Source organism: Chiloscyllium plagiosum, chromosome 48 (assembly GCF_004010195.1).
Source record: "Chiloscyllium plagiosum isolate BGI_BamShark_2017 chromosome 48, ASM401019v2, whole genome shotgun sequence".
NCBI lineage: Eukaryota > Metazoa > Chordata > Chondrichthyes > Orectolobiformes > Hemiscylliidae > Chiloscyllium > Chiloscyllium plagiosum.
In genome coordinates, this window is record NC_057757.1 from 4,943,019 (window position 1) to 4,950,278 (window position 7,260).

General features: G+C 42.2%; 1 protein-coding gene across 6 annotated transcripts in view; it reads left to right on the forward strand.

Moving 5' to 3' along the window:
• Positions 1-247: 247 nt before the first annotated feature.
• Positions 248-7,260, forward strand: part of LOC122544337 (GRB10-interacting GYF protein 2-like) — a 102,191-nt gene continuing 95,178 nt past the window's right edge. For all 6 annotated transcript variants that reach the window (XM_043683521.1, XM_043683526.1, XM_043683527.1 and 3 more), the window contains exons 1-3: positions 248-349; positions 3,937-4,016; positions 4,769-4,930. The gene's annotated coding sequence lies outside the window, so the exon portion shown is untranslated. The remainder of the gene's footprint in view (positions 350-3,936; positions 4,017-4,768; positions 4,931-7,260) is intronic.

Here is a 7,260-nt window from a genome sequence, read left to right on the forward strand (position 1 = left end):
TGACCGTTTGTGGGCGGGGTCAGTGTTTGTAGGGGAGTGGCCTGAGCCTTGGGGCGCGGTACATTTCTGAGGGAGGGGCCTGACGCCCGTTGAGGGTGAGGACAGGTACCTGTTTTGGGGGAGGGGGGCGGAGCAAGCCACTGTTTTGTTTCCCGCGCGGCACGGGGGTGGGTGGGGAAAGAGGGGAGGCCCCGCCCGTCGACATCCGGGCAACGCCGGGGCCCGCTGAGCGTCGGGGAAGGGGGTGGTCACGTGACGCACTGCGCGGCGGCCATCTTAGAATCGGCGGAGAATCCGCAGCGACGGCGGCGAGTGAGAGGCGGAGACGGACTTTCCTGATTCACCGGAGGTAACGGCGAGGCGAGGGCTCGCGCGACCATTGCACCTTCCAGCCCACGGCATGTGAGACCGGCTTCCCAGCCGAGGCTGGCTCCTAGGGCAAGGCCCCGGCTCTGAGGCCTATCTAGAGTGGGGCCGGTGAGAGAAATAGGAGGCTGGGATGCAGGCAGGCAAGGCCCCGTGCATCACGGTGGTTGGGATAGAAAGAAAACCCGCTCCCGGAAACTCTTTTAAGTCCAAAAGGGGGGGAAATCTTCAAACCCTACCTGTACTGACCAAAATCGTGTTTCTTCTTTGCAAAGTAAAACATAAATAACCTCAAGTCGTGTTAAAACCCTCCCAGTTTAGCCCTGAAAAGGGGGAGGAGGTGATATAACAACAGACGTGGCATCAAGGGAATTTGTTTGGGAGTGACGGGCCTTATGACTTTTTTTTACTAAAGTTAACTGCCGGATTTTTATTTATTTTTTTCTCAATAATTTCACCTCTTCCTCCCTCCCCCAGAAGCTGCTTCCCACGCCCCCTCCAATCATAATGACGGTTTTTAGTTATTTGGCCTCCATGTGGAATGCACCGAAATAAACAAGACCTCGAGTGTTCCATAAAAATAAATCGAGTTTTTTAAAAAAAATAAAATACTACATCTGAAAATTTGAGGTTAGCTTCCAAACAAGCCATGACCTTAGATTCCACCACCCCCAAAAAGAAGCAGTGCCTGTATGTATTGCTGTTTCCCTTAATGCTCAGGTTAGATCTAACTGAGTTGTGGTTTGTTTTTTGGAAAAAGGTTGGTTTGTGTTTATAAGTCGCACACTTGTGTGACTTAACCTCCTGTTTCCTCTTCCCCCTCCCCAAAAAAGTGGAAAGGTTGAGCGCAATGACCTTTTCTTGTGAGAGGTAAACATTTGTGCATTGAGAACTTGAAACTGTTGTAAAGGATTGAACCTGGCTTGATTGGGCCCTGTTGCACGCTTTGCTACTGATAAAGGAATAAAGATGTCTACTCCACTTGCAGTTGTTTGTTATGGTCAGGTTTTAAAATCTTATTTAATCTTTGAATCTTACATTTGAATGCTGCATATGGTGATTGTTTACAACTGAATTCTGTTCTGCTGCCTTAATATTTTTGGCACTCTATTAAAGAATATGTTGTAAATTTTAAGTTTTGCTTCAGTATTTGTAATACGAATTTATGAAATTTTCTAAGTTCATAAATTGTTGGCTGAATAGATTTTACATATGCAACTGCAGTAATTTCTTGTGGTTCTAAATGATTGTGAAAAGATCATTTTGCCTGTTATTCATTTGTTTTTTTTGTTTTAGATATGTAGCATTGACTTGTAGCTCTGATATTATGGCCATGGTATTGTTTAACCAGTAGTGATGTGAACATGGTCCACTTGTCAAGATTGGATTGTCGTCTGGTGCTTGTATTTATTGCTTTAGGTGTATCATCAGCACTGATGCACTTTCATGTGCATGACACCCAAAATTTTGGTTCCATGTATGTTGGAGATCTGATATGAAAATAATATTTTACTGTAATGTGTGCAACAGTTATATGTATTGCATATGTGTACATAAGAGTTTATTTGAGGAGTTCACTTTAATTCTTTGTCAACAAAAAACTAGAAGCACATGTTGAGGGCTGAGGTTCCTGTCTTCATAATTGCACTACTGATAATTTCTCTACTGCTCATTCAATTATCTATGAACACAGGGATCTGTGCTGTATATTTCTGTGTAACTAACAGGACCCTGGTATGATAAATAGTGCTGGAGAGATCCAGCAGCTCTGTCTGCAACTATGGTAGGAGCAATACATTTAATGTTTTCAGTCCAAAACAGTCCCCTTCAGATGCTGCTGAGCATGCTGAGTTTCTCTGGCAATATGTTTTTATTTCAGATAGGCAACAGCTGCAGTACTTTGCTTTTATTACTGTGGTGAGGTAGCATTTGTTGTTCCTGTGAACTTAACAGGCTGTCATGTTCACATTGTATCCTACTGTTGATGTATGCATTTCCCAGTGTAGACTATCTTGTGGTGGAGGGCCTGGTTTTTCTCTCCCATGTTCAACACAGAGCCACCAGTGTCGATCATTGCTGCTCTGGCTGAAGTTATAAATTTAGGGTGAAATTTAGTACCATTCACATAGTTGTGTATCAGCCTTCATGCATTTACTGTTTTGTTATGAGTGTCTCCTTTTTTTAAATTTCCCTACACGTCAGCTAGTTAGAATGACTGAAATAACCAGTTGCCCTTTGTTCGAAACCAATTTCTGTGTAATGCAGCATGCTTTACGGTTGTGTTGTATTCCAAAATTGAAGCTACAGCTGTAATAAATATGAATATAAATCACCTTGCAAAATCTTTTCTTGATGCCCCTTGGTCGGATCTGTGATAGTAATAATATCTGAGAAGTAACATATACTCCATATCCCACTTTTTTTTATTTTTGCAAATGTCATTGCTTCCCTGAATAAGTAACGTATTACTGCTGCTAGTCCAGCTCACCAAGCTGCTTGGAGGCATGTGACAGTTGTATACTGAGTACAGTTGCCATATTTCCCATCTCCTTTGCCTTCAAGTGCTTGGCAGTCATTTGGGTTGTCATCTTGACGTGGCTGTGATTAAACCCTCACTAATGGGTGGTTGAAAATTAGTGTGATTGACTGACACGCTATCATATTTTATTTTCTCCACTTTAAACCTGATTTTCTTTTTGTGTCAGCTGGATGCACTAATTCTCGACTGCTGGTGCGGTTGCACAAGTACAGGCAGCCTTGTCATGGCTGGCATAAGTTTAATACTTCATGTGAGCATAGCCTGATTAACGTGCTGCTCCACTGTGTAAGTTCTCACTAGTGCCCTGATCCATCCAAATCGTGAATGCCTCTGTCTGGTACCTTGATTGTTTTGAGAGCTGATTGCAGAAGTAGATCTGCATGTATTTCTTCCAAGAAGGGCATATTAGCCAAATTTTCTGCTTCTGATTATATCTAGAGTAGATTATGGTTAAGAGGAGCCTCAATGGGGTTAATGTTGGGAAGACTATTCAACTTGCTGCGGCTTCATGGCTGGGAGCCGTAGATGGTCACTAATGAAAGGAGATAGTTCACTGAATGGAATGTGGAACTCTCTTTCAAAGGGAAAGCTTAAGCCGAATATTATCAATACCTTGAAGAGGAAACTCCTAAACACAGAACGGAGAAAGTAATGAGATTTTGTATAGTATGCGATGAAGAGGTAGCTGGAAGGAGCTGTTGGACTGAAATGCCAATTGGACTGTTGCTGTGCTATAAGTAAACCTTTGCAATTATAATTCAGTGACCCGGGTAGAATAGAATTAAGTTTGGCAGTAATAGTCCTTCATGGTTGAATGACTGACTAAGGTTTGATGTCCCTCTATTCTGTCTGGTAATTGCCATGTGTTTAAGTTACCAGAATCCTTTGTGTATTTGTACCTTCCATGATTTGGCACTTTTAGAAGGCAAATGTGTTCAAGATTTTAATAAGAGATCCTAATGATGAGACTGGTGGTTGCACTGTTATTCTAGAAAAGGTTTCTAACACTTCCTTTCCTCCTCTCTTTACAGATCTATTTCTCTTAGGTGGTGGTGAGACATCAGGTCATCAGAATAATTCTCTACAAAGATATATTTTTAGCTGTATTGCAGTAAGTAAAGCTTCTTCCTAAATTCGTACTGTGAAAGCTAAATTATTTCTTCAGTGTTGTAGCGGGGGCAAGTGTGTGAAATGTTTGTATTTTGTCCACTTGAATTTGGGAGGCTTGTCTTTCTGAGCCTGGGGTTGTGTTTGGCGTGAGTGCTTTTAAGAGCCTGAAGTAATGATGGAACTCCTCCAACAATCTATCACCTTTTGATCTCTCTCCTTCTCCTCAGAACATAAGCTTACCAGTAAGGAAATCTGTGGCTCACTGGTTAGCATTTTCTACTTGTGTCAAAAGTTTGTGGATTCATGGACTTGAATGTAAAAATGTAGGCTGCCAGTTCTGTGCAGTACTCTGTGCTGCACTGTTAGGTGCTGTCTTCGTCAAGATGTTAAAACTGTCTACTCCATCTTGAAACGAAGATCCCATAAGACCATAGGAGCAGAAATTAGGCCATTCGACCCATCGAGACTGCTATTTTAAAGATGATTGTGTAAGTACTCCCTAATGTCCTGGCCAACATTTAACCCTTTAACAACATGACAAAAAACAATTACTGGCCACAGTTATGTTGGCAGCCATGTTTCCAATAGGGGCTGCTACTCAAGTAATTCATCACTTAAGAGTGTCCTGAGGTTGTTACGTCTACTCTTGAAATGCAAACACCATTTGTGTAGGCACAGCATTTTGCATATTCATATATTTTAACCTCCACTATTGCACTGTTCTGCATGACTGATTTTCACATTCCCTTAAAGGTTTGATTCACGTCTGGGATACTGTCCTGACAGAAACGAGAAAGGACACGGAGTTGATACCCATAGCTTTCTGATGCCCTAGTCTCTATGGCTGCCAGCGCTCGACTTCGAGTCAGACGCTGTCCCCACCAATATCTGAACTAAAGCATTAACTTCAGACACGTAAGTAGAAGCAATAGAGCCATTTGCTGAGTTCCACGCTGTCAAATCTGGCAAAGGAATAAGTCTTTATTTGCAGTGCTCTGATCATTCCACTGCCTGTAAACCACTATCTTGCATTTCCAATTTATTAAGCCAGTTCTACAAGTTTAAAGATTGCCCCTGTGTGGCGTGAGAACCTTGAAGCCCACCATCTCCCATTCTGTAATGTACCAGTCTGCCATTGAGCTGTGTGTTGCAGGAAGATCCCACGGTAATATGTATGAGTTGGAGTAAGGAATGGTGCTCTGAATCTGTCGTCTATGTTTGAGTAGAAAGTTGTCACCTGAAGAATGACTTGTTCTAACTACAAGTGCATGATTGGGCACCCATTACTCCTGGCGGATTCACAGACATAATTTCCATAGTCTTTTTTGTTGATTAAAATGGTCCTTATTTCCAAAGTCATTGCTTTCTCTCTGTTCCATCTAAGCATGATGTAAGTATATTACTTTGGTTAAAGATGCAGCCTAAGTACCCTGTGACTAAGCAAATGTACAGTGCGCATGACTGAATTTTGAGTTGGCTCGAGATGGGTTAGGAGTTGTGTGAGGGGATGGCAACTTGCCTACCACTCCACTCCAATCCTATTTCATGTGTCTATCCGGCACCTGTCTTTGTTGCTAGACACTTGTCTTCAGTCAAACAGCATATATTGTCCGTCCTAATTGCCCAGAGGGTAGTTTAAATGCCAACTACATTGCTGTGGTTCTGGAGTCACATATAGACCAGACCAGGTAAACTTGGCAGTTTCTTTCCCTAAAGGAAATTAGTGAATCAGATAGGTTTTTCCACTAAACAACAATGGATTCGTGGTCGTCATTAGACTGTTAGTTCCAGATTATCTTTTGATTTTTTTTCTTCTCTGCATTCTTTTCATTCAAGTAGACATTGATTTGGAGCAGGAGCCAGTACAGTTAGAAAAAAGATGAAATGATGGTAGCGAATGAGAAGACAGCAACTAACTTCAGCATTGCTAGGGCAGGGAAAGCTGAGAATAAATTGCACTTTCTCATTGCAAAATAAATACACTTTTAACTATGAAGTAACTTCATAAATCTAATCTTGTGCCTTCAGAAACTTTATGGTTGACCCTCATTTAGAGCGTATCCTAGGCTTATAAAAGTATGAAATGCTGGGAGTTGAGAAACCTCACTTATTCAACAGATTAGATGGTTACCGAGCTGCGACTCTTGGCTCATTTGGTTTTTAAATTGTTTGGCCTTCCAATTTAAAACACATTATTACTCTTTTATGCAGCCACATTTGGTATTTTGATTGTTAAAGGATTCGTAATTGAGTTAATTTCTGTTTCAAAACCAAGCTAATTCAAGACTGGTTAAAATGAAAGATAATACAAGATAATACATGGCTTGGAAAGGGTGGACGCTAGGAAATTGTTTCTGTTAGGCGAGGAGACTAGGACCTGTGGACACAGCCTTAGAATTAGAGGAGGTAAATTCAGAACAGAAATACGGAGAGATTTCTTCAGCCAGAGAGTGGTGGGCCTGTGGAATTCATTGCCGCAGAGTACAGTGGAGGCCGGGACGCTAAATGTCTTCAAGGCAGAGATTGATAAATTCTTGATGTCACAAGGAATTAAGGGCTACAGGGAGAATGCGGGTAAGTGGAGTTGAAATGCCCATCAGCCATGATTGAATGGCGGAGTGGACTCGATGGGCCGAATGGCCTTACTTTCACTCCTATGTCTTATGGCCTTATGGAAAGGTTGCAGGCATTGGAAAATGTTGTTAAAACCAGAGCAAGCCAGTTTGGGGCTGTGACAACTTAGTTTTTTTTCATGCTGATCTGTTTCCATGATAGTATAGAGGGAGGCTGTTTGGCCCACATCTGTTTTGGCTCTCTGCAAGAGCTACTCAACTAATTTCATTGCTCTCTCCTTTACCATGTTGCCATGTTATTTTGTTTTCTCTTTATTTAATTGGCCTTGTCTCTGAAAGCCCTCCATTCTCAGGTAATATTTTCCACTGTCTTATCCCTGCTCCATTTGACAGGGTAACGGGAATGCCAATGAGGTATGGATTGAGGGAGGTTTTTTTTTTAGTAAAGCCAGGGGAGAAGCTTGGTAATGTTGATGGCCTCATTAATGCAGGGGGATAGAACATAGAACATAGAAGAATACAGCGCAGTACAGGCCCTTCGGCCCTCGATGTTGCGCCGATCCAAGCCCACCTAACCTACACTAGCCCACTATCCTCCATATGCCTATCCAAAGCCCGCTTAAATGCCCATAATGAGGGAGAGTCCACCACTGCTACTGGCAGAGCATTCCA